The 17737-nt window shown below is 44.4% G+C and overlaps 1 protein-coding gene across 2 annotated transcripts in view; it reads right to left on the bottom strand.

Moving 5' to 3' along the window:
• Nucleotides 1-17737, bottom strand: part of ARIH1 (ariadne RBR E3 ubiquitin protein ligase 1) — a 49359-nt gene that overhangs the window by 28011 nt on the left and 3611 nt on the right. The window lies entirely within an intron of this gene.

Raw genomic sequence — 17737 nt, 5'->3', positions numbered from 1 at the left:
AGGTCTAGAAAGGTCTAGAAAGGTCAGAAGGAAGGTGGAACATAAGAGCTGATTTTCACTCGTGTACAAGTTTTTATTCCAACTAAATCTGAATCATCAGCCAAGAGTTTGATTATATGAGAAACACACCAGACCATATGGCTTCTGTTCCACCCCAGAACCACGTTTTATCTCTCCGAATCCACTCTCCAGGCTCAGTTTTAGGACCATTTACGTGCAAAGGAGACCAGGAGCAGTGAGATCGCTGTGTGTACTTTGCCATTTGACACCAAAATGGAAGTTTGCCTCAGGGCCAACTTTCAATGGAGCTCTGAAGCTGTTGAAAAGTAGGACATAAACCAGCAATGTGATTTCCTGAGCCCTGGAGCTACAGCCACAACCTGATGCTGCCAAAAGCCAATGCTGTCACCCACAGCAGCGATCCCATCCCATCCCTGCATCTCCTGCCCTCACCAGCCCATACCACTACAGCCATTTTATGCTGCAAGTAATGGCTCAGAAACTGATCTCCTCTTTTCCTTTAGGTTGTTCTTTTTTCATGGAATCAGTTCTCCAATCTATTTGATTGCCTGACCACACAAACAGCTGCATTAGCACAAGGGGAAAGCAGGACAGCCTCCTTCACCACCAACAAAACCTTCACTGAAATAAAGCCCTCGGGTGACAGTGTAATAAGCACAAAGAACCAGTCTTGTGGTTTATACTATAAAAAGTGACACTCCTCTCCTTCTACAGTGTGTTCTGACTCTTATTAATGCCAGCACAAATTGTTTAAGGCCAAAGTAAGAATTTTTTTCCAGCTTAAAAAGCCCATGTGAACCAAAGCAGCTATACAAGGTTTGATCAGATCCCTGGTGCAGTCCCTGTGGAACCCCATGAGCAGCTGGGACAGCAGATCTGTGCAGTATGGGGCAGGAGATACCAGAAAATGCTATTGCTTAACACTGCACGGTGACAGGGTGGTTCTGGTCCATATCTGAACCAGTCTCCCAGGTGACAGGGATCCAAGCTCTTCCCTGCAGCAACATCAGGTGCCTGGCATGTCACCAGCTCTCAGACAGCATCTCTCCCTCATCCAGCCCTGCAGAGGGGAGCAAGCAGCTCAACTCCTTCAAGTCAGTCTTGCCAACAAAAAGCTCTATGGGAATTCAAGGGTCTCCTTCACCCCAAGGCTCATCCAGCAGTCTCTTTTGGGGTTTAGTTTCTGATCTTTCCAGGTTATTTTGTATTTGGATCTCCACAACCACCTTTTCTGTAACTCTGTATTATGAAGGAGTACTTTAAAGGAGTTCTTAAAAGCTCACTTAGACACAATTCCTGGAGCAATTTAATCAAAGATGAAAATATACCTCAGTAAATAAACCGATCTTATCTCTAGATTATCTTGGTTATGACACCAGCCCCTGTAATTCTCCAGTTACGAATTTCAGACAGCAAAACACACAGCCCTTCATCATAAGAAGTCTTCACTCAGCCCAGAAATCTGCCAGATGTACAGAGAAACACCATTTTCTTCATTTCTCAAGCAAAGGCATTGAGAGAGCTTTAATTAAAATCAGCCCCAAGTCTTATGCTACCTTCTACCACAGCAGCACACTTGGCCACTTTATTAAGGCTTCTGGGAATACCTGTTAATCACTTAATAGGCTAACAGGCAGTGAGGTAGTGGTCTCTGGGTGACTTTAAAAGGACAGAAGGTTTCCCCTGCACTGAAGGAAAAATTAAGGTACATTGATAAGAAACTCCATCGGTCTGCAGCGATTATTAAGTAGAACAGGCTGCTCCAGCAAACATCACTCCTCAAAGGACATGTGGTTGGAAAGGACAAGAGGGTTTCATCTGTGGCTTCTCCACTTTCCCAACACACAGGCATTGCAGCTTTCCCAAAGTTTCCCTAGGTCAGAGCCCCCAGGTATCCCAGCACTGTGAGGTCAGGGTACTAAACTGGACATTATTTAGGATTATGTTGTTGACTCTGTGTACTATCACCTTCTCCTGGCTTGCTGGGCTCCAGCTTCCTCCAGCACTGTTGGTTGAACACTTAAAAAAGAAAGGAAACGCCAGCAGCATGACAAGCTCCCACCAGAAATAGCTGGGCTGCCTGCTTTCACTGCCTGCCACATCCCAGATGTAGCATTCAAACCTCCCCTGGCTGTTTCCCAGATACAGAAGGCAAGAATTAACACAGCCCTGCCCTTGCTCATCCCTGGACAGGGATACAGTCTGGGCTGGAGGTGCACAGGGAGCACAGAAGACTAGGATGGAGGCAGCTAAGGGGCAAATCAGAGTAAAATACAAATGCCAAAAGTTCTGACATGAAGGACTGTTCCAGTCTAAGACCAGGCACACCATCATGGAATGCACACACGTCCCTCGCAGTTATTCCAGAGCAGTGCTGGAGGAGTCGATGACAGCATCCACCCCAGGGAGAGCTGTGTCCTGTACCTCAGGCACACAGGGTTAAAAACACCATCAAAATAACGCGCCATTTCAACACCAGTTCTACTCCAGCTTTCCACCAACCTTCAGCCAGCACTCTGGACACTCGTGCTGTAAAAATTAATGGAATGTCCAAATATTGGGTTACACAGCACTGGGAAGTCAGGGCTCGGTTGTGCCTCCTCGGCTGGCACACAGGATTATTTCTTTCCACTGACACCACACAGATTAGTTAGGAACAGGCTCCGCTGCCGCTCAGACAGGATTACTCCCGAGGCTGCAAGAGCACGCTCCGACTAAGGCGGTTTTCTGTTTACAAAGATGAATTTTCCTACAGAAAGCAGCCAGGGATGGACAGAGAGCAAGGGAACAGCCAACACGTTCTCCTCCAAACGTGCTCTGATGAAAGCCGAAACAGCAATCTCACTTACAGCAGCCTCCTATTAAATTTTACATGTCGGAGCCGAGGCGGATTGCCTGGAGCCGAGGGCAGCAAGCCCTGTTGATATCCAGATAGGAACAAACCCGAGGAAAGCAGCCATTTTGTTGAAATTCTCCAGGCACTTCAAAAGATTTCCTAACAAAACATTCCAAATAAAGATCTGCCCAGAGAGAAACACCCTCAGTCCTTCAGCACAGAATTTTTTTTTTCTTTTTTGGAGCTAACAAAGCAACCAAGTCCCACATATGCTTCAAACAAATTCCACTCCACCACAGCTTTTGACCGGAGGTATTTACATTTACTGCCCTTATCTATGTTGCCATGCTCCAGCACACCAATGCAAGCAGCAATAGGAAGCCCTACAAAGGTCTGGACTTCACCAAAGAAGCATTATTAATTCAAATAAAACTCCTTAATTTAATAGAATTGAATTCAACTGGAAGTTTTATCAGTGATAAGAGTAAGAATTCCTTTTGCTGTCAAAATAGGAAAGTATGAATCAGAAGGAAGAATCTGGATGCACTTAAATGCATAAATGAATTATAAATTAAATATTATTAGAACATTAGCTTGAATCAGAATTTCCAAGCAGCACAATTTACTGAATGACAGTTGGGAGCACTTGATCCATTCATGTTTCCATCCATCAAGACGAGCTGCATGGTTAATTCTTGATGTTATTACAAAGAAAAGCACATTTTACAGTTCAGCTTCTCCTCACATGCTGGGAATCAGTTCCTGGTTCAGTTTCAGCATTTACTGCAAATAAAAACAATCTAAGAACAACTTAAGCTCAGCTCTCCAGCAAAATCCTTTCTCCTGGAGACGTGATATTGATAAATTCTTTGTTTTGTTTCTTTCCACATCATGGCTGGTTTTGTTTTCTACCCATGGCAGCTTCTGCATTTCGAAATTTTCATCCCAACTGCAGCACCTCCATCCCAATAACAGAGGCTTTTACAGCAATAAGGAATTGATGCCACTTCCAGTTGGGTTTCCTACACAATTGCTTTGCACTTGTGAATCCAAGTAGATGCTCCAGAAACCCTGGCTTTGCCCAAGCCTCAGTAGAGGGCTCAAACCTCAGCAATGTCCACTGCTGTACTCCATGGATACAAGGCTGGGTTTACATTTCCCAGCACAAGGAAACCAATGGTTTCCCATCAGCTGACAAGACTGAGGATTTGGCTTGGTGGAGGAGCAAAGAGCCACCACAAGCTAATGCTGGTCTGAAGCCAAGCAGCCCAAACATCTGCTCCAGTGAAGTGGCACCTGGAGACAGCCGTCACACCACCACTGTAAATATTTAACCAGCCAAACCCCCATTGTTTGCAACAGTAGAGCACCAAGTGGAAACTCCTGCTGCCCAGCATCTCCAAGGCTTGTCACATGCACACTGTGCCATGGGAGAAGCACTGATAAATAACTCAGAGGTCACATTTAATGGCAGTGGGGAGAGGAGAAGGATCCCCACCATGAGACTGTGACCAACACCAGGCACCAAAGAGCTGCTTCATCACATAATAACCAAGGGGCACCAGCCCAAAATTCTGCAATAACCTGACGTCTGCTCCACTTGCAGCCTCTGCTCTTCACCTGCACCTCTCCCAGCCCCACACAGATAATTTCAGATATAAAGATACACCTAGAAAGTGTCTTAAATCAGCTTTTAACCTGCTAAAACAGATCACAGTACAACCGTCAGCAAAAGGTTTGCACTGTTCTGCACGTGCACTGAGTGACCTTCATTTGTGGAGATCCATTCACATCCATTCTTCCAGGAGACAATTACAGGAAATCTTACAAGCACAAAACCTCATTTCTAAAAGCTTAATAAAATTCCCAGGAAGCCAGCACAGAAGATGAGATCCAAGCATTGAGTACTTCCAGGACATGATCTCAAACTCGCTGGATTTAACCACCACCAACTGAGCACTCTGAGAAGCTGCTGGAAAACTTCCGTGTAATCTAATATTCCCTGGCTCGATTACAGCCAGAACATGAGAGGGCTGCTGCGAGAAGAGGACGGCGGCTAAAGGACTCAATGGACCAACCCATCCGTGCTCTCTCCCTCTGCCATCCCCTGGGGTCTGGGAGAGAATCACACCATGGACATTTCTGCCATTGGCCATATCAGGGTTCACAGGGACAGCACAACACGCAGGTGGATCTCAGACACTTCTCACCTTCCCCTCAGAGATAATAACAACATCAGTACTGCTCATTCTCTGTACCCCCCAGAGGGGATGGTCTTTGCATCTTACATACTACTGAAGCCGTATCACAAGACTGCAGTTAGAACTCTAAACCACCTGAAAATGTACCAGTTTCCTGACATTTCCACACAACTCCACAAGAAGCCAGCCTACTCCCTGTGACTGCTGTCATCTGCTGTCCTCCATCTGGCATTTGCCACCTCACTATAACTTCCCATTAACACATACAGGGCCTTCAACTTTGACACCGATCATCTCCTCAGCTCCCTACAACTTTCTTCATCTCGTTAACTTCCCTCCACACATCATCTCCTAATTCTGAAAATTAAGTTTTACAGAGTTACTGAATTAGTACCATTATGTGATGGCACCAAATGGCAGCTTGATCTGATGATCAGTTTGTAGTAACTTACATGCACTTTACTGACTGTTTCCAGCTCTGATGAACATACGTTCTTCTAGCAAGGGAAGATAATAAAAAGCAACTTCAGCGAAAACTCTATTACTTCAGTTAATTGGTTCAAGAGACAGAAATGAAGCAGTCAGCTGCTTTACATTTTCTCAGAGCCCTTTGGAAAGCTTTCAGGTTAATGATTAGGAGCTGCAATGAAGAGCCATTGTCTAATAGAGCTTTTAAAAGCAGAAAAAAATACTACAGCAACAATTCCAGGATGAATTAGCAAATTTGGAAATGCAAAAAGTGAAGTCGCACGGTAATACTTCTAAATAAAAGGAGATGGCATGGATTTGCCCTGCTGCTCTCAGATGACTGCAGAAGCTCCACCACCAACTCAACACAAATTAAAAACGACCAGGGAAGGCCTCTTCCAGAATTTCAGCTATGCTCACTTCCATAGCAGGACAGCTAGGGTTGATGACAGGACACAGAGAGACATTAACCCCTTATTTTATACATTTAATCTGAAGAACACTTTGGTTTCTACTTCCTTTTGCTATAGTTCTGGAGTATAAATTCCATCCTTTAAAGAGGAAGGACCCACAGGTCCTGAGCTGATGCTTTATTACCCACAACAGCAGTATCACCCAAAGGATTTCCTCTCTTCCTGCTGTCTCCCAGCACAAGAAATCCCAACATATGAACAAAAGCTCAACAAAGCTGGGTAGACAACACGAGCCCCAGCTCTGGTTTCTGGAGTCTCTGCTGAGCAACTGCAGCTGCTGTGCTGAGTACCGGCTGGGAGCACATGGGTGCCAGCGTACGCTGCACAACGGCTTTATTCAATCCTGTGCCTCCCACTCAAGGATTTGCAAAGACTTGCCTTAAAAAGAGTAGGAGAAGGTGATGGCATCATTTCCATATAATTCTTCCAGTTTACTATTTCAGCAGCTCCATAATATCTCCCCATCCGCTGTGGAGGAAGCAAACAGCCCCCAGTGCTGCAGCCAGGCTTGGCACGAGGTGAGAGCAAAAACCCCGCAAGTTTCGACTGCCGTGGATGTAAAGGGCCTGTGTGTTCATCCAGGTAAACTCCAAGTCCCTGGCAATCACCAAGTTCCCCCTCAAGTCAAACCTTTAGTCAACATCCAGTGCCACAGAGCTGCTGTGTCAGGATGAGACCCTATGAAATAGAAATGGATATTGAGGAAGCAATAACAGACCTCTGTGTCCCCATCACAAACGACGCACGATCACCTTCCCTGCTCGTCAACAGAACACCACTCCCACAACCAGTGTCCACAAAGCATATCTGAGCCCACTTCCCAGTGACACCACTGCTCTTCCAGACCTCCAGGTCCCATTTGTCCTCTTCTATCCAACATGACTCCAATTCTATTGAAATTCTCATCCCACCACACTTAGTTTGGACCCACCACATAGTTACTGCACTCATATATGGATCACAAATGTGTCCAGCAGTATCGGACACAAAAACTTGGGTTTTCTCCGGATCACTAGCATCCCTAAGGCAGAAAAAACACCATTAGATACTTTCAGTTCTATACAGTCTCTAGAAGACTACACACAGGGACAGTTTCAATTCTTCTCTCAGACCAGTATAACAACTCACTAATGCCTGGCTTGAATAAAATACACTGCGCTGCTTCAAGAGAAAAGCAAAAACACATTTTGCCACAGAAGAAAAAACTATACTGAATGAAGGTGTGACAGTAAGTACCAAAATACCATGGCTTGGCCCAACAGCACAGGTCAGAAATCTCTCCCCCTTCACAAGATTCCAGAGAGGCCAAGGAAGACTCTAGACACCCAGAACGGCTTAGCTATGCACCAGCTCTATTTCTGCCTGTAAGATGAAGTGACAGCAACTTGGATTATGATTTTAATCTGAAATAGGGCAGGAACTGGGCAAGGCAGTAACTGGGCAAGACCAGACCAGCTCAGAAAATATTTATTCAGCAGCAACACAAGCTCACACAAGCACTGGCTCCCAGACTTGCCACCAGAGTCAGTGATGGGAGCAGGAGTGACCAGACACAGGAACGGACTGGGTAAAGGGGGTCGCTGGTTTATTTCAACAGGCGGGATCACCGTGTCACCAGACAGCTGAGCTGCCACAACCTGGACAACAGGGACTTGCTTCCAAGAAATCTGTTTGCCTCAGTCTGCCTAAAGCCATGTGTGAGGAACGTTAAAGCTGGGTCTTCCCATATCAACAGACTCCCAAATATTCTGGTCCCAAAGACTGTAGAGCATATTGGGGTATACTCTGATGCCAGGTACAGCCAGAGGTCCCACTCTTTTCCTCCATTATCCCACCATCTACGAAGGGCAGGCCCTCATCCTCCCCACCCCAGTGGCTGGGGGCTGTATTCACCTGGCCTCCCAAACAGCAGATCTTGATAGTAAACGGTGGGAATACTGCCAATATCTACTACCAAGTGTCCTCAATGTAACACGTGAACCTGACAGAAATACACTTCTTTTTTTAAGGTCTTTTATTAGTCAGTGTTGGAAAGACTGGAAGTGGCATATGTCAGGCCAGCTACCCATCAAGCTGATAAAAGGAAACAACCCAAAGCACATTTTTCATGTGCTGTCTTTGGTGACTCAACTCCTGAATGAACTGTACGTTTCTGGGAAGGTACAGGTCTGCTGATGTGAGCTCCAGAAACTGTCCTGTTTGCAGGCAGAAATGGATGTTAAAGGAATAAAGCCGAAAGATGAACTGTACATCTGCTTTCTTCCTTTAAATCATTTTGTACAGGTCTTCTGGAGTCTCAAAAAAGCTTTTCCTCCTTTTATTCCCCTCACTCCAATATGTATTGGTACATTGACTCGGCTCTTTCATCACTATGTGCACTGCCAGGGCCTGGCCCAGAGCCAGAGGCACCCAAAGGGCCGTACCTGCATCCTGGGATTTATAAATCTGTAGGAGACTGGCAATGTTCCTCCACACCAGGGAGGAAAATGCTGGCTCTGCTGGCTCCTTCTTCCAGCAGCACATGCAGCATGAGGAACAGGCACCTCAGCTCTGGCCAATGAATGATTTCCCAGTTAACAGTACCCAGCATTTCATGGATTTTGCACACCTTCGGGACAACACAACTTTGCTTTTGCTGCTTTAAGCACATTCAGAGGCTCCAACCAGTCCAGGGCAGTGTTAAGAGGCTGCTATGAGCGGATGAGTGGAGGAAGTATCAGAAGCAACTTGAAAAAATAATGATACCATGGCATACTTGAAATGTTTAGAAGAAATCAGACAAACTCTAGGAGGATGAAGGTATTTTTCTAATACTCAGCATCACAGTTGTACTGGGAAGGGTAAATTCCCAATAACTTGTGGATTTTTTCCACAGCCTATTTCCATGGCAGGTCTGTCTGTAGGCTCAAATGTGTGCCAGGAAAATAACTAATTGATTTTCTCAGTTAACTTTTTTAAGTTCTCAGCAAAGGGCTCTCAAATTGTCCTTCCAGATGATGATTTAAGGGTGTCCCCTCTTCAGACAGAGTGCAAGCAGAGGATCAGCCTCCAAGGATGCTCAACATCAATGTGTCTTCCAAACACTGTTGGTTATGTCTCAGGTTTTGGATGATCTGCCTTCCCACCTGCTTTTGTAACTAGGCACTGCTGGAGAACACCTATCACAGGGTGCCTGGGCACAGAGACACGTGAGTTGTTTATAGTACAGAAGATATAATCCAGCCAAACTCCATATCACCTCAAGACAACCACTGCTGTTCCCTGAAAATCACAGGATAACCTGACTGTGAACAGAGCTTTATCCCCAGAAATCAAGAGTCCTCAGACTCACGGGTATTTGGGGGAAATAACTCACTATGCAAAAATCTCACAGTAACATGCCTGTGCAGCCTGGCCTGAATCCTGACTTCCAGTTCAGAACATTATAATTAACATTTTCCAACAAATATACAGACAGGAAAAAGAAAATAGTAAGAGATGATAACTTCTTCCGTGAGCACAATGAGGTGGCACCCACAAACCCCTGCAAGTTAAAGATCTACAGTGGTAAGTAAACAAATGCCATCCCAATGAATAACTTCTCTCATGGAAATGGCCGGGTTACCTCAAAAATATTTGGATACGTAGTCACTGGTGGCATGCAAGTGTTAACCTCTTCATCAACCACTCGACTACTGAGAAAAATGGGCTTAGCACAAGAATTTTCAGCCAGGGGCAATTTACAAGAGCATTTTTGGAGAACAAAAAAAAAATCCTTAACATTTTTTAGCTTCTCTTTCTCCTCCAGGCCCTAGTGAGCTGAGCACTTGGTACTTTTCTTCAGGTCTCTGTCCTTCATTGCTTCTGATTTTGCCCCTTCTTCAAAGGAACATCCACTTTTATGATCCATTCCCTCTTCACTTGGGCAAAAAGGAAGTCTTCCCATTACAGTGAAGCATCACACACTCCACAGTATTTTAGGAAAAAAAAAAAACACATTCCTTAGGGTGATTTCATCTCCCCATCACAGGCAAAATATGTTTTAAACACTCAATGTCACCCTGACAAACAGGCAGGAAATCCATTCTGATGATGTCTATGCCTTAGTCTACAACTCTCAATCAAGGAAAAAAAAAAAATTTAGCCATCTTAAGAAACTCTTTAGGCCCAGGAAACCACTGCCAATGCAGCAGTGGCTTGGGGATGTAATCTTTGGCAGCATCTTGACGCTGGCAGCAGCCCCAGCGCAGATGTGGCTGTGGCTTGTACCACTTCCCTGCAAAAAGCAGCTTTACCTGCAAAAGCACTTTGTTCTGCTGGCACAACCTGCATCTGCACTTGGAAAACCTGCCAGCATCCTTTTCCCAACAAGCCTCTTCTAGCTCGGATCATTTTTTAATGATGACTTCGCAGTTTATTTACCACACTCTGCTCATTTATTCTTACTTAGTTTTACAGCCAACAAAACACAGCCCAGCCAACACGTTATTTTATAAGCCGGGATTTCCGCTACAAGAAGTAATTTTGCCTGTTTATACCCCAAAATGTTTTCCTCCGAGGGCTTTGCAGAAGCCACCTTTGAAGAAAATATATTCTGGAGGCATGAGGAGTTTAGCAATCACTTGTTCGCTCTTGTTCCCAACAAGATATACCTCAAAGTGTAACTCCAGTCTCTAATTGCTGCAGGTATTTTTAACCAGCTACCTGAGCTCCCTCGAGTTAAGAGAAAATAGTCTGGTGGGATCTGATACAGAAATAGCAGAACACAAGTCATACAGCAGTGGGGGAGAACGGGGAACCTCCAGCATTTTCACCATTTTCTCGTTTAAAGGCTCTGAAGACTTGCCTCTACACAGACTTGCACTCATTTTATCATAAGTGTTTCTACAGCTGTTGAGTCAAACCAGCAAGTAGGTGCAGATTCCCTATCTCTAGTCCCTTTTGGTAGGGAATGGGAAACAAATCTGGACATGCAATTTTGTATTTGATGGACTGCACACTAGCTGACAAGGCTATCTCTTGTTCCTCGCCCATTAAAATATTACTGTCATCAAGATGCTGGGCTTCTGCAAGAGGAAAAACCCACCCAATCAGCCCTGCCTTGTAACTGCTGTGCAGGGCAGCAAGAGGAATAATTACACTAATGACTGGTGAATAATTGAGTGCACTGAACAGGCTGGCACCCAGCCTCCTCCAAATCCCAGTGCTGCCTGCAGAAACACCCTGGCAAAGGACAGTAGGGAATTACACCATGGCACACGAGAGTGACACAGATCCCAAACACCCTTCCTCCAGAGAGTTCCAGTATCCATCATCCCTAAACAGAACTCCAAGTCCTTGCACTGTTCCCCTCCTAGAAGTTATCATCCCAGCCAGAAATGGTTTTGTGCACATTTTCAAGCAACTATTTCAGCTCTATTAACAATACAAATAAGCACACTTCAAGCATGTCATATTATCGAGTAAAATAAAGAGACTGGTTATTACAGAACAACCTAATGCATATCTAAAATGTGTATAAATCGAAGAGCACCACCTTAATTTGCTCAGATGGCCTTTCAGTCATTACAGACTATCAAAACAAAGACATCCGACACATTATTGCATCAGATCTTCATAGCGTACAGAAATTGTTAAATTTTTTTATTGAATTGTTATTTTATATTATAGTTATTTTCCTCTACACACACTAGGTGAGATTGTACTCCAAGGACCTTCTAGTTTACACTGTTGCTCCCAGAAGAAAAATTACACTGCTAACTAAGAGCTGGAATGCTGCTCTTCCTCCTTTTTTATTAAAAAGCTGCCGCTCAGCCTAGTTTTAATACACATTGTTTAATAAAGCTCTGTCACTTCCAAGCTCCTGTTCTGGAATCCAACCTCAAGACATGGCTCTCCCACACTCTTCTTTACACACCATTCCTTTCACTCCCTATTTTTCAAATCCTAGATGACTAGGATAAAGATAACTAGGAGTTAACTTAGTCTTAAGCTTTTCTTCCCACACAGGAAAGCTCATTGCAAGGGAGACTGTTTATTCATGTGAGTCCTCCTGGTTTCCCCTAATCCCTCTCCACATTTCTATCTGCCAGACAAAGGAATGCTGATTGCATTTTTGTTTTGTTGCACAAGAACACACCAAGCCCACAGTTACCAGCTGCAGAGGGCATCAAAATTTTGAAAAACTCTCCAGAGCTCTTTCCAAAGTCAAATATGCACTTCTAACTAGATGTGCACAGAAAACAGACCACAGAAATGTCGAGGTGTGGATGCACATCCATTTGTTTTGCTGACAGAGTTGAACAATTCAAACACCATCACTTCCGGCACCTGGAACAAAGCAGCTGCTTGGTCAGAGGGCTGAGCAAGAGCAGAGAGGAGACACTTTTAACTGGAGAGTTCCCTGATCCCCTGCATTCTACAGCCCTGCAAACAGCTGCATCCAGGCAGTCAGGGAATGGGAACTGTCCAAGACCAATATCCATGTAACCACAGCTCTGTCGTGGGTGCACGTGTCTGTATGTCCCAAAAAGCACCACCAGGGATGAGTGTCAGACACTCAAACACCAGAATGGTTCGAGTGCACTGGTGCTTCAAGCCAACCAAGCCCATCTCAAGTGCCCCAACTCCAAAACCCAAAGGCAAACCGCAAAGAAGTAATCCAGAGTGAAGCACTGCACTGTCACTACCATACCAGGTCCACACACCCATCAAAGCAAGCACAGGATGGTAAGAACAGCCATGTCCTGCTGTGATTTTTATACAAGGGTGTTGTTCAAATACCAGCTCCTTCCTCTGTGGTTCTGGAAGTGTTTTGCTGAAGAAACAGCAAAAAAACACCTCTTGCAGGGCAGCACCCAACACGCTCCTTCAGAGGTTGACCCAGTCACGAACACCAGGCAGGAAGTGGGAACCTTCAGAACCACTTCAAATTTTCATTTCTTTACCTTGGAAGAAACTCTCTTCAGGCTGCCTCCTAAATAAGAATTGCAAATATTAGTTTAAAAAGAAAATCTTTGAACTAACACTCAAAGAAGCCAGTTATTTTGGCATTTGACTACTTTCAGGTGCAATTATACAGATTCTTCTGGTTCTGCTAAGTTTTTACTGGGTGTTCTCCAGTTTTAGAGGACTTCAACTGTGCCCAAGTAGAACCCTTTTGAGCAGGAACTCCTACTCTATCCTGATTATCTGCTGGGAAACAGAGTTTAGAGTCTGCATCCCTCATCTGGTGAAATTACTACAACAATCACAGACAATTTTTCTGAAGCACTGCAAAGGCAGTAAGCAAATATCCAAGCTCTTAATTTCAAACATTGGGATTATCTTCCTTCAGCTCTCAAATTCCTCAAATCACAAAGCAATGAAAGCTTCATCTGTTGTGAATTAAAATGCACATGAAAAGGCCTATTTGTGGTGTCACAGAACATGGAGAGACCCTCCCCTCAGACCAGGAAGCCTTTCACACCTCCATGCTTGAGACACAAGAACTATCCCACAAGACCTAATTTTGAAGCAGATGGCCAAGACATCATCCTTGCACTGCTTGTCCCTGGAAACAAGAGGTGGCACATGGTGCTCTAGCATTTTTGTTTTTAACCAAGGAAGATACAAAACCAGGAATGTTTTAGAAAGACTGGGAAGAAGGACCTTCATGTGCCAGCATCAGTAAGCGGGCACCAGTGGAAGCCACCAGGAGAAGACCAAGAAGCCCAGCTTTAGGTAGGTTGTACACTCAATTACTACCAGATTACACCTGCTCTCAGGGCTCTCAGCTACTGCCCTGTCCCCAACAGCTGTATCTGGCTCCTCTCCCAAATACATCCGCACAGGATCACAACCTTTTGCCGTCACACAGACGTGCCGCAGCCTGGCAACAAGGACAGGCACCACAACATGGCCATGGAGAAGCTGTGCTCTCCTCCCCAGCTGTCTGGGCTCCATGCTTCTCCAGAGGGAGGACACCAAGAGGGCACACGTCCCTCCAAAGGCAATTCTTTGTTTCTCCCTTTTTACTAGGCAGTGGCAACGCCTATCAGCTCTGTGCTCCACCAGCTCCCAAAAGTTGCCCAAAACTCAAGGCAAGACTGCTGGCAATGCCAAAATGCGCCACAAGCGCCTAAGACGCTTTCACAAGGGCTTACTCACTTGCTTCCAAGTGACTCTGATGCTGTCAAAAGCTATCTACGTCAGGTTTTGGATCTGAAATTATTCCCAACATCTGGAAGAAGTTCTCAGTCTTTAAAAACAAGGAAAAGACACAATGCCAACGGTTCCGTTTGAGTGTTGTGTCTATACAATGGTTCAAACCCCCACCACAGTGAGCTGCTCTCAGTACCAGAGATAATGACCTGGCATTGCTACTCTACCTAAACAAGGGATCACACCTGCAAGAGCCCCTGCACTTACATGGGCATGCCAAATTCAGGAAAGGAACACACTTGTGAAGTATAATCTCAGTTATACCTGAAACAACTACTGAAGGAAGCCCTGGATGGCAGTTTTCAAAGCAATTATTTAAACAGTGTTTCCATCACAGCTCAAGATCAAAAGCTAAGAGCAAGGCAAAGAATTCCATACAGGCCAAGCTCAGGCTTTCCAACACTCCCAACACCAAACACCCGGGATGGTGAAGACACTTAAATATTATCAGCATTTCCATTATCAAATCACTAATGATTTTTCTCCACCTGACTGCCTCGTCCCCTCAGAGCCTCCTGCACCAACATCCCACACAAAGCCAGCAGCCCTCTCCCAATCCTCAGGCATCTGTATTCCAGGCTATGCTCAAATGCACCATTTGGCATTACTGAGCAGCTACAAACCCTCCCAAGGTGTTTTACAATAAATGAGGCTGCAATTTCCTTTCAGTTGCTGCAGCTACTAAATGACTTGATGAAATTCAGCAGCACTATGCACTTGTATGCACCCAACGGCCTCCAAACATCCTTTGTATCTGTCAGGGATCCAGTGTAGCCAGCCACAAAGAGAAAATATCACTTACAATACTCAGATCCTGAAAATTCCAGAAGTACCAGAAATCTGGAGGACCCTGGAGTTCGGGAGAGAGTTAAGTGGAAAGGACTTCCAGCCTTCTCAGTCACAGACAAATTCCAGGTTCTTTTCCCAGTTAACCAGCTCTCCTAAGCATAGGAGTTGCTACCTTCTCCAGAAAAAAAACATGCTCCTACAAAGAAATTACGGATGAAAAAGTTGACTTGCTGTTAAAACAAGCACAATGTGGAGATCAACCATTACTTCCTTCATCTATCACACCTGACACCGACAGCAGAACTCCATTCTCAGTTGTTTCATTAATGGAGTAAAGGGGAAGAGAAATTAGTTTAGAAATAGAAAACTGAAAACCATTCAACAGGTGCCAAAGACACAGGACTGCCCTACATTTCCAAAGGGCATCGGAGCTTTGGGGTTTATTTGCTGTTAGAAACTTGAACTCGTGCAAGGTTAAAACTAAGGGGTCAGAGCTTGGGACAAGTATAAAAGGGGAATCCGTGTTTTCGTTTGTAATGATGCTTTAACACCCAGAAATACCTCGTTTCGCATCAGCTTCCACTTTATAGCAGAAACAACCCTTCTGCTTTGCACAGCAGGAATGGTCCTGCCCACTGAAATTAAACCCACAGGGAATAGCGACAACTGTATTTACTATTCAGTTTTCACTTTCTGGAAATAAACATTTAAAACTAGCTAAAAAAAAAATTAAAAAGAGTGTTTTCAGTTTCACTTTGAAACATCCCAAAACACACTGGTCCCCATCTGCATCCCAAGGCCCCTAAGGAAAAGGTTGCCTTGCTGTGCTGTGATTTTGGGAAAACTACATTGAGACAAAAGCAACCAGCATCAAATGTTTTCACATGTGGCCAAACATTAGATTTGCATTTGGCCTAACAGAAACATAAAGCACAAAGCAAATGGGTCATATTTAAGTACTAAGTTGAAATTCCTCTGGAGACTTAACAAGACTTTTCTACCTGGTAATGCTGAAATTTAAAGTAAAATTTAAAAAAATTCTATTGTACTCAGATTTACATGCCTTGGCAGTCAGGAACAGACACCATGTCATTTCCAAAAGCTTTGGAATGATTGCTTATACAAGATTCCAGGAATGCTTTGTCACAATGAAGTTTATTCCATTCCTTGGAAATATTAAAGGCATTCCTACCATAATGAAACACCTTATAAACACCACGTGACAGAAACATGGGGTTTAACAAAGCATTTCCTTCCAGCATCCTAACATTCAGGCCCCTGACATGAATTTTATTATCAAATAAGTAACCACACAAGGAGGTTTGCTAATGCACCTCACGCTGTGAGAGGACCCGGATGGGAGCAGCACCAGCCTCGAGTGCTTCCACCCACAGACTCCCACCTAATGCTTGTCAGGCAGCTCCAAGCACTCCGAATTTCCAAGATGTCATCTTTAGCATTAACTGCAGTTTTAAACATGACCCTGTACAACAAGCAGCAATTCCTGTTGCTCACTGGCAAGTCATCCCTGTTTTGGACAATACCTTTGGAATGCACTGCCCACAGTATGCTGAATTGCATCAGTATTGGGAAGATTTCCCAAGTTCTGCCTGAAAATCAGGATGTTTTGTCCAAGCAAGTGAAGTCACTGTTTAACAAGACCCCTCCTGTAACAATGGGATTGCACTTGTCATGACAGAGCTCTATTTAACCAGGGCTGTGAACTCCAGGGGCCTCTGGGAAAAGCCATTCCTCAACAGATATGGGTTTTCAACTTCAGAGTGGTCTGGAGTTTGGGCTTATTTTAATGGCAAAGCTTCTACTAGCAAGGACCTCACCTTGCTTCCGAGGAAGTCATCCAGCTCTATCATGTAAATGAGAAACCTGTACTTGCTGCAAATGCTCTCATGTTACATCTGACCTGGTCTGCTCTAAGAAATCTAATTTAAAGCCTTTAATCAAAAGAAAAGGTATTTTTGAGCTAGACTAAGTTTTGTTGGATCTGGGAATGCCATGTCCTTCCAGAGAAAGGTCAGGTCTGAAGCTCAACGTGCTCACAATCATGCAGGTCAGGCACAACACCCAGCCACATCCAGGATCCTGATCCCTGCTGTGGGGTGGGGAAAGAAAACAAGAGGCTCCACTCCTTTTTCTGCCACCTAAGAGCTTCATCCCAGTATTTTCAATACCTTAACATTACTAAGTCCAGGAAGAATGAATATGGTCAGTGACATCACAACAATGTCATTGGAATGCTCCAGAAGAAGGCAGGCAAAAAGGGGAAATTAATCTCACCTGGTAATACTGGAATTGCACAAGGTTGCAACAAAGCAAGGAGAACACTGGACCAAGCCAGGCTACAGAAACACATCATGTGCTCTACTCAGAGCAGAAATAAATATGCCATTCTAAACATTTTTCAAGTTTATTTTCAGAAAAAAATCTAGAGCAAAAATGGAAATAGCAATCTGATATAAAAAAAATTTAAAAATAAGTGGCAGTGGATTATTTGGACAAAAGTTCAGAGAGGAAGAATATGGGGAAGACATTCAGCTGTGGGAAAATACCTTTGGGATGAGAAGCCTTTTGTTCCACAGCACCTCTATGACTATGTTTTTACAGTCCCTGGCTAACTTATACTGCCAGCAGCTGGAAAACCACCAGAAATCTGCCTGTTTACTTAGACAACTAAAATTCCAAATACCATGGCAAATGGCTCTCTGCTCCACCTAATCACAAGGAGAGGATGGGAGGAATACTCAGCCAAC

The sequence above is a fragment of the Anomalospiza imberbis genome, chromosome 13 (genome assembly GCF_031753505.1).
Source record: "Anomalospiza imberbis isolate Cuckoo-Finch-1a 21T00152 chromosome 13, ASM3175350v1, whole genome shotgun sequence".
In the NCBI taxonomy this organism is placed as follows: Eukaryota; Metazoa; Chordata; class Aves; order Passeriformes; family Viduidae; genus Anomalospiza; species Anomalospiza imberbis.
This window is presented reverse-complemented; position numbering and strand designations above follow the sequence as displayed.